General features: G+C 58.7%; 1 long non-coding RNA gene and 1 other non-coding gene across 2 annotated transcripts; both read left to right on the forward strand.

The window, feature by feature from the left end:
- Window positions 1-1,572: 1,572 nt before the first annotated feature.
- LOC106504559 (uncharacterized) lies at window positions 1,573-19,216 on the forward strand. The gene is made up of 8 exons (XR_014811408.1): window positions 1,573-4,379; window positions 4,479-4,615; window positions 7,026-7,197; window positions 8,409-8,515; window positions 15,465-15,530; window positions 16,303-16,374; window positions 18,006-18,111; window positions 19,009-19,216. It is a non-coding gene; the product is annotated as an uncharacterized LOC106504559 (long non-coding RNA).
- Window positions 7,310-7,386, forward strand: LOC146401927 (small nucleolar RNA SNORD112). Its single transcript, XR_014811764.1, has one exon. It is a non-coding gene; the product is annotated as a small nucleolar RNA SNORD112 (small nucleolar RNA).
- Window positions 19,217-19,990: the final 774 nt, after the last annotated feature.

The following is a 19,990-nucleotide window of genomic DNA, read 5'->3' on the forward strand; positions in this document are numbered from 1 at the left end:
TGTTTGTTACATTGAAACAGCTTCACATTGCTCTTCATTTACTCAGGACATGATAAAGCCTACATTTGCACGAAACCCACGTTTCACCACCTGCAGTTCCTAGCTTCAATTTCTTCTTCTTTATGCCCGAGAGATGGGGTTTCTTATTTCTTGCCCCCCCAACACATCTTGATTTTATTGCCTTTTAATGTTTTTAAGCTCGTCTCTCTACCTACGATTCATTCATTCATACGCATGTCCTGATTCTTTTTTCCACACCAGGCATCACGCTGGACCTTCAAGACAAAGACGTGGAGCCAGCGCTTCCCTGTGGAATATCCCTGGGGCGATGAGGCCCACACCCCTCAGTCCTGTGCTGGAGGTGAACTTGGGGTCGGGAGTGGGGGGCAGGGCTACCCCTGGCGAGCATCTCCTTCGAGGGTCCCCGGGGCTCGGCTGCCTGTGCCTTTGCCAGGACTTTGCAGGTGCCCTGTGCTCCTGGGTCCTGCTCTGGACAACGGCCTGTCAGCTTTCCTTCTGACTCCCGTTCTCCACGGGTCCACCCGCCGCAGCCCCGTGCAGCCCAGAGGCCACCCCTGCCTCTTCTCTGGGCTCTCCGGACGTGTAAACCTCAGACCTACCAGCGCAGCTGGAGACATGGTGCGGTCTCCAGCCTCCGGAACATATCTTGAAGAGATAGCTGTTGATTGGGAAATTCTTCCCTAACCAAAAAACCCAAGCCCAAACCAGAAAACCACAACTAACCCAAATCCAGGATTTAGTGCCCCTAGTCTGGGGTCTCTGCGGTGGGCCCTCTCCCCGACAGCCATAGACACACAACCTCACCACCTTCGGTGCCCCGAGGCTTCCCGGTCGGTCGGGTCAGTTCCTTGCTTTGCCTCTGAGCAAGTGGCCCATTGGGTTGGGGCTGCCAACGTGCGTCTATGAAGGGTTGGGTGTTGGGGGAGCAGGGGGGCCCCTTCCTCGGCGAATACCTCTCCCCGTCAGCTCACTTGTACAGTAAAGGAAATCTGATTTTAAAAATAGAGCTTGGAAGAGGAGATGAGAGGATATTTAGGAGCAGAGCTGAGCCTGGGGCGGGGGGCGGGGGTGGAGGAATTAGGGAAGAGGTGAGGAGAGGGGTGGCGGCCTGCGGCCAAGTTGCTGAGGGGCGGTGAGAAAGGGGAGGTGTGAGCACGGGAGGGGTGGCCCCCAGACACTGGCCGACAGGCCTGGAGTCCCCTGGCTCTCGGGCTGTCAGGTGGGCTAACATCAGCTGGAGACACCCCCCCCCCCCCACCGCCTACCGCCGCCGGCTCGCGCTGCCTCTGGGCCCTGCTCAGAGTCACTTGGATTTGAGGGTCTTAGGGGCTGAGTGACCTGGAGATCTGTTCCCTGCAGAGTCTCCACTGCCCCACGATGGGGGGGGGGCTCTTGGGGACCCTGGGAAGGCCACAGGCTGTTGTGAGTTATTCTCTTACATTAAGGTCAGGGTCAAGGTCAAGGTGTGTCCAGGCTGAGGTGGGAGTCCTGCTGGGCTCTCTGGCTGGGCACCGGCAGCGTGGGTCCCTCTCTTCGCCCAGCTCGTTTGTTGGGAGCAGATTAGGAGGGTGGGGGGGCCTTCTGAGAGTGCTCCCTGAGGGCCCCCTGAGGAGCTCGGGTTGGGTCCCGGGTCCCAGTGGACCATGGGACCGTCCAGGGCTGCTGGCCTGTCATAGCTCCAGGTAGGGAGTCGGGGGTCTGGGCCCCTGCCTTTCCACTCAACCCCCTGACCTGTGCCAAGACCCTTGGGCCTTACGGAGGGAGATGCTTCTCACCTTGACCCAGAACAGCGAGGCCCAGGTACTCTCGTCCCCGCCCCTGGCCTGGCTAGAGGCCCCCGACTGTCCGTCTCCCTGGCCTCAGACATCACTGGCAACACTGAGTGTCTAGACAGGGGCCACTGGGTTATGGCAGAGCTGGGGCTGGCCCCTGGGCTTGTCCTCCGAGTCCAGCCCAGGCGGGGTGGGGGCCTCCTGGAGAGGGTGCCCAGCTCCCCGCTTCCCCGGCCATCGAGGTGAAGGGCAGTGCCCCTGATTCTGAAGAGAGCGTGCCCCTCCGCTGCTTGACTGGCAGCTCCAGGGGGCGGCTGGATCACTCTGCCCAGAATAACCCTGGGAGGGGGAGAGGGCCGCCTGCGGGAGGGGCTGAGCGAGGGGTCACGGATGGCCATGTCCTCCTCCTTCGGGCGACCCAAATCGGCCTGGCCGATCCGCTGTGCCCGAAGCCGCCCTTGCCCTTCAAGGCAAGTGGGCTGGGAAGGTGCTGCCAGCCCAGGACCTAGGCTGACTGTCCATGTGACCTTCCCCCGGGTCCTCAGTTTCCCCAGATCTGCGGGGGGGGTTTGGGCTGTGTCTTCTCTGCCCCTGTAGGTCTGGGGTCCCGAGAATTGCCCATGGGGTAACCCTCGGGAGCAGGGGTGAGGGGAGGGGGCGGGCTGAGCAGGTGGGGGCCCTCCTACCCTTTCCACAGTTGGGAGCACAGGCAGGGGGGTTTCTTTGTCCAGGTTTGACCCCCGGGCTGGGCGAGTGAACTCTCTCGGGTCTCTGGCGGGCTCCCTCTGTGCCTGGTGCCATGGTGGCAGGCCTTTGTCATGGGGGTTCCTGGGGCAGGAGGCTGGGGCCTTGGTGCAGGGCTGGCGAGGGCTGGAGTGGGGGGCAGAGGCTGGCCTCCGTCTCCCCATTTCCGTAAAGGAAGGGGCACGCCAAGCCTTTTGTACACCGGAAGGGCTGAAATCACCTTTGGGATTCTTGGGATTATTATTTCAGCACACCCGCTCTAGGGGTAAAGGTCAGGACTCGGACGGCCTCTTCGCGCGTGGTGCCACCTTTCATCCTCCCGGTAACCCGGGCGAGGTGATGATGCCCTGTCTTTCAAGTGAGAGAACCTGAGCCCAGGGGGTGAAGCCACTGGCCCAGGAGCTGTAATTAGCGGGGGCAGTGGTGCTCGGACCCCGGTCATTGGACGGCCCTGTGACCGGGGCTAGTGAGGGATGGCGCGTGGAGAGGCAGGGGGCGCGTGTCCTCCAGACGGGGGTCATCAGCCTCCCTGCATCACAGGAAGGGTTCCCCAGGGAGTGTCTGCTCTGTGTCAGGCATGGCCCTGGGCCCGAGGCCCCCAGACTGACGGTGCTCCTTCCAGGGTGGGCTTGCTTCCTGGCTCACGGGGTCAAGTTGAGAAGGCGAGAGCCCCGTTTGGGAAGGAAGAGGCAGAGGCGTCAGTCGAAGCCAGGCTTAGGCTCTCCGCCCTCCACTGGAGGGTGGGGTGGGCGGTGGCCATCTGGGGACCCCAAGGGACATCACATTGTGGCGTCCCTGTGGTCAGCTTTGTGGCCTGGAGGGAGGCCAGATCAGAGGAAGGGCCTTCTCAGTGTCTGCCCTCCATCTCCTCGAAAGTCTGCGGCCACTCCCAGCTCCTTTTGGCTAATTCGGTTGTCGGCAGAGGGACAGGACAGCTGGCCCAGGACCTGCTAATTATAGCTGCTCAAGTGTTTGAGGGGGCATTGAGTCCCCCATGTCACGGGTTTTCTTGCAGACAGACGAACCCTTAGCCTCTGTTCCTGACACCGGCGCAGCTCCCAGAATGGCCCAGACGCCCCAGCCCCACCCCAGGCCCCCTGGGAGGTCCGCGCGGGACCTCGCCCCAGGTCTTACCTTTGATGCGAGTGGTTGGCGGATCTGGTCCTGTCCCGTCGGCTGGAGCTCCGCTGCTTCCTAGAAAGTGATTGGATAAATGGGGTTCTCTGAGTATGAAAGCGGCCACCGTCCACTCGCCTCCCTGTCCCGCTTTTCTCTTGGGGCCGCATGGCGGCCCGTCCCTACCTTTGGGTGCGTCTCAGTATTTCCTATGTCCTTGGCTGTCTTCGTTCTGTCACCCTTGTCACACCCAGGGAAGCCGTAACTTCATTATCCCCCTTCTGCAGGGGAGGAACCCGGGGCCCAGCGCCCAACCGCAGGCCCCGGGGGGACCATGTGCCTTCTCTAACGGGGACCGACCAAGGCCGTGTGTCTGGTCAGGCTTGGGGTCTGCGTGTCAGCCCAGCTGGGGTGCACGGTGGCGCTCGTGCCCTGCTTTGCTCTGTGATGCCCAAGCTGTTGGCAAGTTCTTAGCGGGGCCCCCACCGCGGGCTCCCCTGGGCCCTGATGGAGGCCCGCACTGGCTACTCCTTTCTCTCATCACCTCCACCCCCGTCCCGCACGCAGGTGGGGCCTGGGGCAGCGGCTCGGAGAGGTGGGCTGCACCTCAGCCAGGGAACCCGCTGGGTGTCTTCTCTTCTCCCCTCCCAGGTGGCGTGGAGGTGACATGGCGGCTTTCTCCGGGAAGGAGGAAGACAGATGCCGGGCCCAGGAGCGAATGGAAAGGTCTGAAAAATGATTTTTCCCCCTGACTTGTACATTTGAACCATTTGTGACGATGTTGAGTCCTCAGGATGGAACTAACTCTCACCCTTTGTCCTGCAGCTGAGGCTCACTGCCCTCCCCCCCGGTGGGCAGTGAGTCAGTGGGTTCCCGAGGCCACAGTGGGGTCCCCCAGGATGGCACAGCTGCCCAGAGGAGTGTGAGGCCGGCCCTCCGAGGCTGACCTTGCTGCAGCCCAGGTACGGACGCCCTGCTCTGCTGCTCTGACAGCCTTGCTGGGGAGGTGGGGCCCTCCGAGAGTGGGGGCGGGGGGCAACGCGACCTTAGGATGGTGGCATAATTGAAAGATTGGAATAACACTTTTTTTTTTTGTCCTTTTGGGGCCACACCCACGGCACATGGAGGTTCCTAGGCCAGGGGTCTAATCCGAGCTGCATCTGTGACCTACACCACAGCTCACGCAACGCCCAATCCTTAACCCACTGAGCAAGGCCAGGGATTGAACCCGAGTCCTCAGGGCTACTAGTCGGGTTCCTTAACTGCCGAGCCGTGATGGGAACTCCCAGAATAACCCCATTACTCTTGTCTGTCTGTTATGCCTCCCTCGGGAGCTGTGCACGTCTCTCACTGTAATACAAAGGGTGCCAACAACAGGGCATCAATGGTGGGGGCTCCAGGGGTCTGCCTGGGGGCAGAGGTGGCTCCCTTGGGAGGTGGCAGTGGTAAATTCCCCCCACCCACTCCTGTAGGGCGGGCCCGGCAGTGTTCAGGTGTTGCTTTTGATGCCTTTAATGAAATAAGTTATCAGATGCCTGGCGCATAGTAGGTACTCAATATATGCAAAAATGGTTCTTATTTCAGGTGAATCTGTACCCTAGCTGTCCCTTTGAAAGCCCTTGTCATCTGTGGAGACTCTGGGCACGAGGGGTAGGCAGGTCAGCAGTGGGTCCCGGCGGTCTTTTCTTGAGTCAACCCTGTAACTTTTATTGGCATGCCAGGATTTATATCGCCTTCTGGAGCAGTGAGTGTCTTCACGGGGAATTACCCGGGCCTGGAGGCGGGTGCCAGTCACCTGGGTGCTGTATTTTATTTGTATTTATCATAAAAATCTTTTGTATCTGAAAAACTATGACAGACACCTCACAGTATCCACCAGACCCACATCCTGTCCGGAATAAAACACCGCGTAATAAATAGCAGAGCCTCGTGTGCAGGCAGGGTGATCAAAGAGCCGTTCAGGCTGGCAGAGGACCGGCTAACCAACCTCTGCTCCCATTGCTTCTGCCCAAAGTCACGGTTGAAAATAGGTGTCTAGAAGTGCTAGAAGGTCCTGCCCGTGTTAGCTTGGCGGGGTGGGGGTAGGGGGAGATGCTAATCGGCTAACCCATCTGTTGATCTGTGCCTATGGAGTGAGGGCAGAACCGGATGAGGCTTCAGGCCACTTTGGGCTTAAAGTGGGTTTTGTTTTGTGTTCTCGGGATCGTGGAGCCTTGATGTCTTCACGTGCGGAAAAGGGTCTTCCTTGCTGCTCCCTTAACGCCTTGCCGTTCAGGGATCCTGACGCCTGTGACAGCTGGAGGGGGACCTGGGGACCTGAAGCTTAGTGGTGGGCAGGGGCTGCGGTGCCTCGGGGAGAGAGGGGATTCTGATGGGAGGGCGGGGTGCTGCCCTGGTCACGAAGGGGGCCAGGCAGGGACCTGCAAGGCTGCTCCCCATGTTCAGAGGGTTGATGGGCTGTGACCACACCCCCGGGTGGTTAGAACTGGGGAGGAAACCGGGCAGCTGCGGGCTCCAGCCTGGAATTGAGCCATCTGAGGAAGAGGCAAAGCTTGGCTCATGCCCCTCCCCCCCACCTGGCACCCCTCCCCAGAGGCTTCCGTGTCCCCTCTCCGGGGACTCTCATGTCACATTTCTCCCCAAGTCCTCATTCCAGTTAGCTAATCCCGGAGGATACGGGCCAAGGCATTCGCTTTGGGGCCTTTTAAAGACCCAAAAGGAAAGTCTTCCTGGATGGGTGCCTTGCAGACACCCGCCTGGCAGCTCTGGAGGGATCTGAGGCCTGTGGTGGTGAAATCCCAGCCAGTGGTCACGCACCTGCTGGCCTCATGTCACTGACATCCCACCAGGAGGCTAGGGGTCGGGGCGGGGGGCCTCCAGCTTTAGAATGTAAAAAATTAAAAAAAAGAATGAACTTGGGGACAAAATAAATCCCTCATGTCTGCAGAACTTGTTTGGGGGGGACTGTGCCCACTCCAAAACGCTCTTCCTTTTGCATTTGTGGAAAAAAAAAAAAAAGAAGACTAAAAGCTAAAAAAAGAAAAAAACAAAACCCCAAACACACCAACCCAAACAAAACCAAGCCCCACACACAAAATGTTTATTTTAATTATGAAAGAAATGCATTGATAATTAACACACTCATTAGCAAATCAAACGCTGCAGATAAAAGCTAAAACCATCGTCTGGTCGGCTGTCAATCCCAGCTCCCCCCTCCCCACCATTTTAACTGCTGTTATCAGAGTCAGGTGTCTGGTTCCAGATTTTTTTTTTTCTGTGCATTTGCATATGTATCTAAACAGACCTCTCGCATATAGGATTCTGTTTGCTTTTGACATAACCGTCTCACGGTGTACCTGTCTCTTTGCACAGCTTGGTTTTCTTCGCTCAAGGATCTGCTTGGGGATCATAGGGACCGACCCGGTTCCTTAGAGGGACACCTTAGTAGCCTGTAACCCGCACCCACCGGAGTTTAGTTAACCTCCTCGCTGCTGTCCTGAAAGTCCTGGGTCCTTAGCCGTGGGGCTGGCTTTTGGAGGCAGGTGTAAGTAATTGCTGAGGTCTGGATTGGAGGAGTGGGCTCAAGAGTGTTTATGACATTGTTACAGATGAATATACGAATGCATAAATTAGCAAAAATAAAAGCGGGACATGCCTGGACCAATGATGAGAAAGTGTTGATGAACAAAGGACCGTGATTAATCCAGTTCTGCGCAGAATACTGAGGTCCATTAAAAGACAATAGGTCTTGGCTATTGCATTCTTTTTAAGAGCTGTTTAATATTCCGGGGGGTGTTTGCACCGTTGGTGCTTAGAGCCTCCTCTATTGTTGAAAATCCCAGCTGTAGGTCCGCTGGGGGAGGCGAGTTGGTGCATATAGATGCTTTGGTCAGTGTACTAGTCGTGAAGGGGTGTGTGTGTGTGTGTGTGTGTGTGTGTGTGTGTGTGTGACCGGTTCAGGCGTGCTTGTTACATTATTTAAGAAAATGAATTAAAAAGATACATAAAATCAAAGTGGTCCTGGCACAGATAAATGAGGAGGGCATGTCACAAGCCGAGGTCTCAATGAATATGATTCTGCTGAACGGACGCCTGCGAAAAAAGATCTTAGCCGAAGCGTTTTTCTATTGCTAACAACCCTGCAATGAGCATTCTTGTAGCTGAATCTGTAAACACATCCCCGCTGACGGCTCTTTCACCCCAGCGTCTTAGAGGTGGGGTAGCTGGATTAAAGGGTTTGCAGCAAAGTTTATTTTCACTGAGTGATCTTTCTAAAATGCCATCTTGACCTTGTCACTGTCTTGCTTTAAATCCTCCATCTGACTTCCCGGAGCTTCTGGGATGTGGTCCAAGAGCCCTAGCCTGGCACGTAAGACCCTTCAGGGTCTGGCTAGCAGCTCCCCAGCCTCGTGCCCCCTCCCCACGCAGATGCACACACAGACACACACATTTCCCGGCTGGGCACACTGCAGCCCCTGCCAGCTCCCTTCTCTCTGCACATGCCCTGCCTTTTATCCTTTTCCCCAGCCAGCTTCTCCTCGGCCTGTGGGACCAGACTTGAAGTGTCCTCTGGGGTGAACCCAAACTTAGAGGCACCCCTGCCCCCCCACCTCATGCCAAAGTTCAGCAAAGTGTGGCCTGTGGAATCGTGATGCCTCTGACATCTCGCCTCTTCCAGGAGAACGTTCTGCATTTTTGTAGAATCCATGAAACTGGCCACATGTTAATCACCCCTTTCCCTTTGTCCCTTTCCAGGGCTCCTCAGCTCCTGTGTCGCTTGGCTCCATTTCGCCTAACTGAGAACTGCCTCTTGTTCACCTGGGCAGCTTCAGAGGACCTGGCGGTGCGCTCTGCGGCTCGGGGTGAGTCCCGGGAATGTGGTCAAACTGCAAACACACACCTGGGGGGCCAGCCCTGTCCCAGCTGCTGTGTCCCGCCCTCCTGGACGCACACACCAGGCTCCCCCCGGGTCCTGGAACCTGAGTTCTGGGGTCCAGGGGTCAGGGTGGTGCGTCTCAGGGTTGATGGGTCCGTGATGAGTTTGGGAGGCATGATCTCCTGGAAACGGTTGATTGTGTCTTTTGTGACCTGCTCTGTGCCAGAGGGAAATGGGTCTGGTTCTGGAACATGAGAAGAAAGAATGATCTAGCATGTGACAGCAGGGCCACAGTGGGGGTGTTGGTGGCACTCTGGAGAGGACAGGGTGAAGAGTGGTGTGTCTCCCTTTGGGGCTCGGTCATGTTCTAGAAAAAGCACGGGCTTCTGGGTCAAGGGGCGGGGACGCCAAGTGTGCATCACCCCTGGGGATCAAGTGCCCCAGAGGTTTGGGTCCCCTTTCTTTCCCTGCAGTGGGGGGTGGGGGGAGGTGCCCCAAGAGACTGGCCGTCTTGAGCACAACCCAGCGGCAGGGCGGAGAGCTCTGTGTCCCAGGCAAGTCCCCAAGAATGTCTGTGCCTCAGTTTCCTGATATCCCCCCCCAGGGGGGGGTATGGAGGGGCTGGGTGGGACCAGGACCGTGACATCCCCCTGGGCGGCAGCTGGCACTCAGTACCCAGCAAAAGCAGCCGCCTCTTCCATCTCATCCGGCCCCCGAGTGCTCAGCCCTCCCTGTGGGAACAGAGGCAGAAAGACCCACAGGGGGAAACAACACGGCTGAGCAGGAAAGGGACAGGCTGGCTGGGGGCTGGGGGCAGTCGCAGCTCTGCTCCCTTTGCCCCCGTGCCAGCACCTCCCCCCCCCATTTTCGCGCCGTCGCGGGGTGGGGGGCGGGGGAGGCGCGGGGCAGGCAAGGGGCTGCCCCCGCTGGTTTTCCTGGGGTTCTCCTAACAACTTTGGCAGTGGTTTATTTATTTATTTTTAGAAGTCTGTGTGACATGTCAGGCTGCTCTTCAGGCAGATTTTTTAGGCTCGTATTTTATAGACTTTGGCAAGGGCGGGCTCGGAAGGAACAGTGGTTCCAGTCTCCAGAGGTTAATCATTCCTGGAAAAACTTCTGGCTAAACCCATTTTCTTCTCCTAAATTTCACAGAAACTGCTCCCTGGGCCGGACCCAGCCTAAATGAGGTTTTGTGCACGGTGCAACCTTACCTGGGGGAGCGTGACTTGCCTTTCACACAAAAGTGCACTTCCGAGGGCCACCAGGCACAAAGGCTCTTCCTTCCTAAAGTTTCTGTTTATTGACCCCGAAGAGGGGGCGGGGGCAGACACACTTCTCGGGGCGGCGGCGGCGGCGGGGGAGCCGGGCTCCGTTTGGGTCTGGGGTGACAGGTTGGTGGCAGCCCCCTTCTCCAGCCTGCCTGCCCTCTGCGGGGAGGGGGGGGGGCGGGGGCGGGGGCTGCTCTGTGGCCTCTGCCCAGTTAGAGATCTGGGGAGATGACTTTGCAAATCCATATGAAAGCTCTCTCTCGAACCTCTCCCGCGAGCCCGGACCGGAAGCCCTTATTTGAAAATTTCGAAGTGCGTGATGTCTTGTGCGCATCCCCGTCCGCCCCGCCCGCCCGCCTGCCCGCAGTGTCGCGCCGCAGAGGCCGTGACGCACTTGTAAATACTTTACCAAACATTTTCAAACCGGCAGTTTCAAAGCAGTCTTTTAATTGATTAAAACACCAGCAACGACGGAACATACCAACACACTCTCCCGCGGCTCCGAGAGAGCAAACGGTTTCTCCCAGGGCTGCTGGCAGCTCTCGAACCCGGGGGTCCGGGCCCGTCTGTCTGTCTGTCTGCGGGGAGCCCGCGCGCGCTCTCCACCTGCGACACCATGCTGCCCCCCCACGGCGGGCTGGAGCAGCTGTCGGGACCCCGAGGCTGACAGACAGCGCCGGACAGATGGGGCTGCCAGGGCCGGGCCAGTCAGGCAGCAGTGACAAGGGGCTGTGACCCTCGGTCCCCGGGTCCCTTCGCTTTCTCTGCTCCCGGGAGGGTGGAGGTGCAGCCCTTCCCCCCAGGCAAGGCCAGGCAGTGCCAGGCAGCCTGGTCATTTTAGACAAGGACTCCAGGCTGGCCCCTCAGCTAGCCTGTCGCTGTCTCTCTTTCTCTTACACACACACACACACACAGGCACACGCACGTGTACACACACACACACACGCTCTATGCTTGTGCTGGGAACAAAGACAAGCAAACTCCTTTAGAAATTGCAGACCAGACCCTCGTCTAGTGGGTCCCATGATAAAGGCCCTGTCCACCCAGAGTTGCTGGGAACCAAGCCCCCATGAATGGGCCCGGAGGGCCAGCGCCCTGCTCTGGCATGGACCACATTCATCAACCCCCAGGCCCCTCGGCCCCGTCACTGGGCAAGGGGGCTTTCGGGAGTCCCCAGGGCATCCGAGTCACTGTCCATTGGCCGGACAAATCGTGGCTGCGGCCCAGCCTCCAGAAAAGGGCCTTGCTTTTCCCATGAGCCGGCCAGCCCCTCAACTCACCAGGCGCCCCCCTCTTTCTGTTCCCCCCTCCCTCCGCCTGAGGAGGCTGCCCCCACCCTCTGCACCAGCCTGTTGCCCCAGAGAGGACCCAGGCCAGAATCCCTGGGCCTGGGAGCCGGGGCGGGCACTTGGCCACTCCAGGTGGCCGGGCCCTTGAGATGGGGAGTTGGCTGCAGGACAGCCCCCCACCTCCCCCCGCTGGCCCCGCACTCACCCCCATTCTCTGCTCCTCTCCCTCACTGCCTCATTGTGACAGAAGTGCTCCACCGGCCATCTCCGTGCCTTTGCCTTGGGCTCAGGGCAAGGTACGGGGGGGAAGTCCGCGCATCCTTGCTCTGACCCCAGCCTGCCTCCTCCGCGGCCAGCCCCGCTCGGGACTTAGCGGCTGTAGGAGCTTCTCCGAGGCCTAGACGTGCGGGCTGCCAGCCCGGGCAGGGAGCCGCACTGCAGCCTCCCGGCCAAGAACCGGCCTGCCTCTCTCTGCTCAGATGCCTCCTGTAACAGGGAGCTCCCTTTCTCCCTGAGCAGCCCGCTCTGGGCTCGCACACCGAGTGCTTTGCCGAGCCCTCCCTGCTTGCTGCATCTGCCTCCGCGGCTCCGACGCAGCCCCCTCGCCCCCTCTGTCCTCGGCTCCTTGCAGGCAGCGAGTTCCTTCTCAGTCCTCTCCTTGCCGTGCTGAATAATAGCAAGCCCCCCGTCAACCATGGGATCAGGTTTGGGGTCCCTGTCACCATCCGATCTCAGCCGTCTACACCTGTCCCGGGCGCCTCTGCCCCTGCACACCCGGATCCGGGCCGGAGCCCTTTGCCCTGCTGTTCTGCAGAGAGCCCAGGGGAGGGCGCGGGTCTCCCCTCCTGGGTCCAGCTGCTCTGTTAGCTATCTGTTAAGCGGCTTCCAAGCCCTCTCGGTTTTTTATGGCCCCTTTGCCAGTTGCCAGGGAGAACGCTCTCTATGCAAACCCCCTGCCTTTTCCGCAGGAGCCGCCAGCGGCTGGGCCGGCCCTGGTCAGCCCGCAGCAGAGGCAGCAGCAGGCGCCTGTGGAGGGGCCAGGGGGCTCCCAGGCTCCCCTCCCCGCTCTCTAGCTGTGAGACCGCACAATTCCCTTCACTTTTCACAGCCTGCGTTTTTTTTTTTTTTTCCTTTTCTTTTTTTTTTCCCTCTGTGCGATGGAGATGCGAGGGGCCCCCTCACCGACTCAGAGGGAGGCTAAATGAGATAAGAGTAGCCCAGTACACATCAGATACTCTGTCAACGCTTGTGGGGCGGATGGGGAATCTGGGAGGAATGCACAGCACGCGTGTAACGAGTGTCGCACCAAAGAAAACCGCCTGGCCTTCGGAGACCCTGCTTCGAATACAAACAGGAACCTTGCCAGGCAGAGACCCCTCTGCCCGCTTCATCGCACAAATCACGTCAGCCAGAGGAAGCCCCTGGCCTGTGAGCTCACAGTAGATGCAGAAGGCGGCAGAACTGACACGCGAGCCCACGTCTGCCTTTCACAGAGCAGGGATCTGCCTGACACAGGGCAGTATAAGGGGACCCAGGGATAAAGCAGAAAGACACCCCTTAGAAGGGCCAGCTGTGAAGGGGGTGGGGTGGGGGGCATCTGGGGAAGAGAAGCCCAGTGGAGTCCAGGCACCCCACACTCTGTGGGGTGCAGTCATCTTCCCAGGCACTCATTCTCCCAACCAACGCGGGGCACCTACCGTCCAGGGCCCAGAGCCGAGTGGAAGGCTGGACACAGAGCAGTGCCGATCGGCTTCCTGTCCTCGAAGCTCAGTCTGGTGGGGGAAAGAGACAGGGAGTGAGTCACTGTAAATCAAGTGATCGAGGTGGGGGGGGGTTGATGTCAGCTGAGATTTATGGAGCCCAATCTTCCAGGGGACAAGCCCTGGCCGAGCCTTCCACCTAGGACTTCACCAGAGCAGGAGCTCTGAGCACCAGCCTCAGAATCCCATTTGATGGATCAAGAAACTGAGGCAGGGAGAGGTGAAGTCCCATACTCACCGTCTCCCAGCTGGTGTGAGGCCAGGCTAGGATGGAACCCCGGGCCGTCCGAGGCTCCCCACCACACCCTGCTGCTGAACACTGCTCAGCGAGGCTGTGCTGAGTGCCGGGGGGTGTGGGTGGGCAGGGGATGGATTGATTAGTTATAAGCACCTCCCAGCGGTGCTTGAGATCCCAGCTCCTCTGTGGCCCAATCCGTTTGAAGGGCAGATTCAAAATTAGGTGGTAGCACCTATGGGCAGAGGCTTATGAAAATGGCTTTATTAACCTGATGTGGAGAGGGCCTGCCCACCTCCAGGCAGATCGCAGATAGGGATGGGAGGGGCGGGGGCTCGTTTGTGTGGACAGTGAGTTGGAAAGCGTGGAGCACATGCTGGGACCTCCGGGGACGAGGGCCTGAGGGCTGAGCGGGGTGGCCCCTCACCTCGGGAAAATGCCCGAGCCACAACCCCCTCGAAAGGGCAGGGCTTCCGGGCACAGACTGGGGTGGTGCCCTCCCAGGACCTCAGTTGCCCCGTCTGTGCGTGATGGTCGTGGACACCCACCGTCAGTGTGGGGAGAGGGCTCCTGTTCCCAGGCGGCCCCAGCCGTGCCCCCCGCCCCCGACTTTGCCCATCACCAGACACCTGTCTGCTGTCAGAGCAGTGTTCAAGAGGAAAGTTCCAGTTCCCGGAGGAGGGGAGCGCCAGGGAGAGCCAGGAAGGGAGGAGAAAGAGAGGAACGATGCCCCCGACTCAGACTCGGAGGCGGCTCCACACCGGGCAGGAGTTGGGCCACTTCAGATTTGTGCCAACTCACGGTGCAGTGGAATCACACAGTCTGAATTCTTCAGACACCAGCCAAGAGTCTGTGGCGCCCCCAAGTGCCACAAGGGGGCTGCCTGGGCCACGTTTTTGAGCCCGGAAAGTGGGGAGGGGGACCCGGCGCTCTGGCTCTGGTGGCAACGATTTTGCTTTTCGTGGCGGGGCCGAAGCGCGCAGGGGGCCAGGCCCTGCCCTGGGCTGGGGGCAGCCGCCGGGGAGGGAGGGGGCGGCCCACCCTACCTTGGGGTGACTGCAGGCTGCGCCCCTCCCTCCCAGAGGGCTGCGCTGCAGGGCGCGGGGCTGCCTGCCGGAGGGCAGGGTCCCGGAGAGCTGTCCGCGGCCGCCTCTCCAACGTGGGGAGCGAGGGCGGAGGAGGGAGCGTTTCCAGGAGGGGCAGGAGGTGGAAAGGCGCCCGGGCGGCCGACTGCGCAGAGTCCGGCAGCTGCGGGAGGGCCCGAGAGGGGAGCGGCGGAGGCGGGCGGGGGGGTGGGTGCGAGGCAGGGTCCGGGGTCTGGGGAGATGGCCGTCGACCTGGGGTCCAGCAGAGCCGGTTTGCAGGGACGGACAGAAAAGAGGGAGGCTGACGTGGGGAAGAGAGGGGCTGAGGATGTGGCCAGGGCAGCTTGGAACACAGGTTTGGGGCAAAACAAATCCGCCACCCCCCCAAGAAAAATGCCTTTGACAAGCTAGACAGTTGAATCCCTCCCAGCCTGGCTGAGCTCGTCTCAGGGCAGGACTGGTCAGGTGGCCAGCTCTGCCTTGGAGAAGGGTTTCTGCATCCCTGTTAGAGCTGGGAGAGGTTGCTCGGGGCCAGGAGGGTTTGGGGAGGGGTGCAGCAGATCCAGGGAGGGGCAGGGAGGCCTAGGAGAGGGACAAGCAGGCCCGGGGTGGGGGTGTCTGATCTCCCTTGAGAGGTCCTGGGAGGGTGCTGGAGGGTGTGGGGGAAGCCCCAGGGCCTGAGCGAGGTATGGGGCTGGGGGCAGCAGGTGGGCATCTAGAAATGCACGCTTGCTCGCTCTTTCTCCTCAGTCCACCCAACTCGAATGGCTTCCTCTCCGCTGCCCAGGCCCCTCTGTCCTCCCCTCTCCCCTTGGAGGCATGTGCTGCCTCTGAAGCAGCTCCCGGATCACCCTTCAGTATTTAGTCAAGACCTTGGGCCCCTTTTCAGTGGCTTCCCCTCACCTGCGTATGTTGATGTTCAAAACCTTTAATTAGGAGACATTTCAAACCACACCAAAGCCGAGATGACAGTGCGAATTCTCACCGCCGTTTACATGGTTTGTGGCACGTGGCGGTCACCAGCAACTCTCAGCCCGTCTCGTTCCATCGAGACCTCATGCCACCCTCCCACCTGCCCCCACCAACCCCAGGCCCCTCGGAAGCAAATGCCAGATGCCATATCCTTCCTTCCAGCCTTTTCCAGTGTGTGTCTCTGAAGAGGGACTCTTTTCTGTTTTGAAAAACATAACCGCAGTGCCATTAGCACAGTTAAAAAAATTAACAGCATTTGCTTAATGTCACCCGGCATCTCTTCAGCATTCAAGTGGCCCCAGTTGACTCATAAATTTCTTTTACAGTTGGCTTGCTCACATCAGTGTCCAGATTCTTTCCCGCACTTTCGAGGGGCCCTGAGATTACAGAAGGTACGTGCGACCACAAATCCAGGGCTTGAATATTTGCTCTCACCTTAAGTGAGTTTCCCGACTTCGGCAAAGCTCAGTTTTCTCCTTGAAAATGGGGCAAATTCTGGATCTCTCCTAGTGTCATTGAGAGGATTAGAAATAATCCCATAAGCCCCCCAGCCCTGTATCTAATACATAACAGACACTCAGCAGACAGGAGCTGCTAGAATTCTTCCTCTTCTTCTTTTTTTTTTTTTTTTCCCAGAAACTTCTAAAGGGCACTTGGCCTGGGGTGGGCAAATCCGAGTTGGCAGTCATCCACAAAACAAAAGGCTCCTGGCCCTTGAGGCCCCCTGAGCGATGAAGACTGTACGTGCACCACATCCCAACAGGGCAGCCTGCAGTCCAGGCAGCCGGGACCTCCCGGCTGGCTCCCAACTCAGCTGCCCGCCACCAGGCAGCAGCTGCTACAACCCGGGGCCCACTGGGGACCCCACCGGTGGCCAGTCCACTAGATGGCACTCTCCGGAGGGACCACTACCCCAGGCTGCTCTGGCCCCTCTCCTGGCCCCGGATGCTGCAGGGGGTTGCACTAGAACATGGCATAGAATTTCTAAAAAGCATTTCTCAATATGCCAGATACAGCGGTTTTCTCCCTGTGGAGGTCCCAGCCTGACTGCGGACGCAGAGGAAACGCATGTTGCATGATCACCTGCTCAGGCCAGGCGCTGGTCTGTCCACACGCTCCCCCATTGCTCACCCCAGGTCCATCCGATTTCCCCTTCTTTTACAGATGAGAAGTTTTGGAGAAGTTAAGGACTTGTCCAAGACTGCCCAGGAAGCAGGACCCAGGACTCCAGCCCAGGTTTGTCTGAGTCTTCTGCGGCGTGGAGAGGCGGGAGGGTGGATGGATGGATGCCTGCCCCAGGGTGCGCAGTGGATAGAGAGATGGCTGGCTGGCTGGCGAGGGGGTGAAGGAATCAAGAGCAGAGGGTGGGCGGATGGGTGAAGGCGAGAGAATAGTCAGGTTCTCACCAAGACCGGAGGCTCACTTGATTTGTGAAGAGTGGTTGCCTCTGAGTGGAGCTGCTGGGGAAGCTCCTGCCTCGGAGTGTGCTCAGTGGCTCAGGTGGCTCTGGCACAACAGGTGGGCTGACAGCTCGTAGGGACCGAGTCCCAGGGGTCAGAGCTGCTCAGTGGCTGCTCTCAGCCCAGCTGCGTTCGCACTGCCCCGAGACCCAGCAGCCAGCCTCCTTTCCACTGACGCTCCTGGATAACTGAGCCCTAAGGCCAACCCCATGCTCAGGCTCTTCCTAGTCCCTCGGCATAGCTTTGTGTCCTCTAAGTCATTCCAGCCACCTTCCATGAGAGCAGTTGCCATCTTCAATGAAGACAAAAGGAAACGGAGGTTTAGAAGTCGTCGGTGCCTTGTCCCAAATCATGTAGGGAGCAGATGCAGAGCTGGGACTTGAACCCTCGTCTGCTCTTCTTCCAAAGCCATACCCTCTCCCCATTTTCCTTTCTCTGTGACTGTGCCTGAAAACATTGGCACTCCTTGGGGTTCACCCATGTCAGACTCACCCTCCTGGCCCCCCAGGGAGCCTGCCTTCATATCCCCCAGGCTTTAGATTTATGTCTCAAGTAACATCTTCTCTAGTTGGTCCTATTTGTAATTATCACACATGCAGGGGCCAAACCCATCACCGATATCCCGCAGGCTAATGATCAAGTTATAAGTTGCTGGTGGCTCTGATGACTAAGGGAAGCAGATGTAGACCTGAAGCCCGAGAGGGCACAAGGCAAGAGGGGCTCGGGGAGAGGGCCGAGGGCAGACTGGCCGGCCTCCCTGAAGACCTGGCTCCAGTCCCGCAGACGCGTTCAGATAATCTGCTGATGGACGAAGCCCTGTCCCACACGTGGCAGATGCTCAGCTTGCAACCCCAGCTCTGCCATTTGCTAGTTTTATGAGTTCAGACAAAGTATTCAACCCCCGCGCCTCACGTTCCTTCGTCATAGTTTGGGGATACCAGGAGTTCATTCATGGGTGCTTGAAGATGGCATGAGTCAGATATTGAAAGTGGTTCAAGCAATGCTTCCCATGTAATGAGGACACAATACGTATTTCATTACAATTAAAATGATAATTGCTCTGACTGATCTCATGGAGATGGGGAGTTCTCTGTACCAAAGGGACGTGCTCCATCATCTGAAAGGTTAAGCCCGGGAATAGGGGACATTCCCCGGAAGGAATTTTCTTGGAGCTTGAAGAGCGTGAGCGCGTTGGATGGGAGCTGAGAAGAGGCTGAGCAGGTGAAGGGCAAGATGAAGAATGAACGTTCCCTTGGCTCAACTTCACGGCTCTAGAAGCAGCGGGCCAGTTTCCCCAGGTCCCACAGACACCCCACCAAACTTCTTTCCCTACATGTCTTTTTGGGGGAGGGGGAGAGGCATAGAAAACAGCCACACTTGACATGCTTCTTGTTTGGTTTTTTGAAGGCGGCCCATTGGAATGGAGGGTTGTTCCAGGAGAGTCCCGCACCCACGTGGGACATGAGGATTGGTGACCTTCTCCCATCCCTGGACCTTTGCCCCTGGAGCCTAGGTGGGTGTGGCTGCATGTGGGGGTGGCACAGGGCAGGGGTGGTGGTGGTGGGGGGTGAATGCATTTGGATGCCCTCACAGCCAGATGGCAGGAGATGGCTTTAGCGTCTGGGCTGACTTGCTGGGCCACATTGGGCTACAATCCCAGCCTGACTGGATCCCAGAATCTCTGCAGGTTCCGTGGGCGCTGTCACTTCTGCATCTCTTCCAAGAGAGGCCGTTTACGTATTCATCCTGGATTCTGTGCCTCCCGGGGGGTGCCCTATGCTCCTCTTTGTCCACGTGTGCATTCATGGCGCACGTTGTAGGGGGCATCAGAGAGCAAGACCTGCTGTGAACATGAGGTGCCGGGGCCAAGTGGGTACAAGACACCAGGGCCAGACTTCCCACATATGCCCCCTAGCTCGGCATCTTCCTAGCTGTGTGGCTACTTAAGTAACTAAGAAGTCGCTTGACTTCTTTGAGGCTCCATTCCCTCATATGTAAGATGGGGCTAAAATATCACCTTTTCCCTGAGGCTTTCTTCTTCTTGTTTTCTATGCCTGTTTCCCACTGTATCTGTCTCCAAGTTTTTTTGTTTTTGCCTTTTTAGGGCCGCACCCGTGGCATATGGACGTTCCCAGGCTAGGAGCTACTTCAGAGCTGTAGCTGCCGGCCTACCCCACAGCCACAGCCACGCGGGCTCTGAGCTGTGTCTGCAGCTCACGGCAACGCTGGATCCTGAACCCTCTGAGGGGGGCCAGGGATCGAACCCGCGTCCTCCTGCATACTCGTCGGGTTTGTTAGCGCCGAGCCACGACGGGAGCTCCTCTCCAAGGTTCTCATCCCCATCTCCTACCCCGCACGTTGTACTTACTTATTTTGAGTATCGTCTGTTGCCGTCTCCTCCTCCCCCCAGGATGTTCGTGCTCAGGTTTTGTCTGCTGGCTCGCCGGCACCCAGACCCGTGCCTGGCGCAGGACGCGCGCTCCAGACCTTAGTGGAGGAGCCGAGAAGGGCTGCTGTTGGGTGGTCCGCATCCCAGAGGATCCTCTGTGCAGGCCGGGCAGGCCGCGCGGCGCCTGGTGGAGAGAGTGCGCTCAATAAAGACCAGCTACTTGTGATCATTATGTCTTATGCGCAGGACCCTCGTGGGGCACGGACGAGCTAATGTATGCTGAGGCATGCTGCCAGCGCAACGTGCTGGCTGCAGGTGGTACCGTGTTAACGACCCTCCGCTGCTGGCGGGAACGTGCCCCTTTTCACACCACCTGGCGGGGAGGGGAGCCTGGGAGATTACCCCCCCCCCGCCCCCGCCCCAGGCTCAGTGCAGGGAAGGGCCTGGCCCAAGGCCCCGCCCCAGGGGTGGCGGTGGGAGGGGGTGGGGGTGGGGTGAAGGCCAAGGCCGGAGCCTGGGTCGGGATCCCCAGCACGTGGCCTTGCGGTGACTCCCTTGCACACCCCCCCCCCGCCCCGAGGGTCTATTTATGTGTATAGTACATTATAGACACGGCGATATCACAGAGGTAGGTTGCGAATCTTAATTTATGTTTGACCGTCCATGTCTCAGTGTGGCTCTGGGGCCAGCATGCTGGGCACCCAACCGGGCCGTCTGTGGGGGTAGGAGGGAAGCTGGCTGTGTCTTGTCAGTAAGGGTCATGCGAGAGGCCTTTTTGATTTCTGGGAAACCACTGGAATATCAGGGGTCTCAGGGCAGAGCCTCCCCCGAGGGCAGTCCCATTTCATGAAGTGAAGTTTCTGAAGCGCATCCCTTAGTCGGATGTCTGTTTTCCGGGGCACTTGTTGAAGCTTTGATGCTGGGTCCAAAAAAGAACCCATCCCACCCATTGCCTGAAACCCTCGGCTTGGCCTGGGCATGGAGATCCTTCCTTTCTCGAATC

This window comes from Sus scrofa, chromosome 7 (assembly GCF_054392235.1).
Source record: "Sus scrofa isolate SSC_HxYL_T2T_F1_AM1 chromosome 7, Sscrofa_HxYL_maternal_Yorkshire_Landrace_v2.0, whole genome shotgun sequence".
Lineage (NCBI taxonomy): Eukaryota > Metazoa > Chordata > Mammalia > Artiodactyla > Suidae > Sus > Sus scrofa.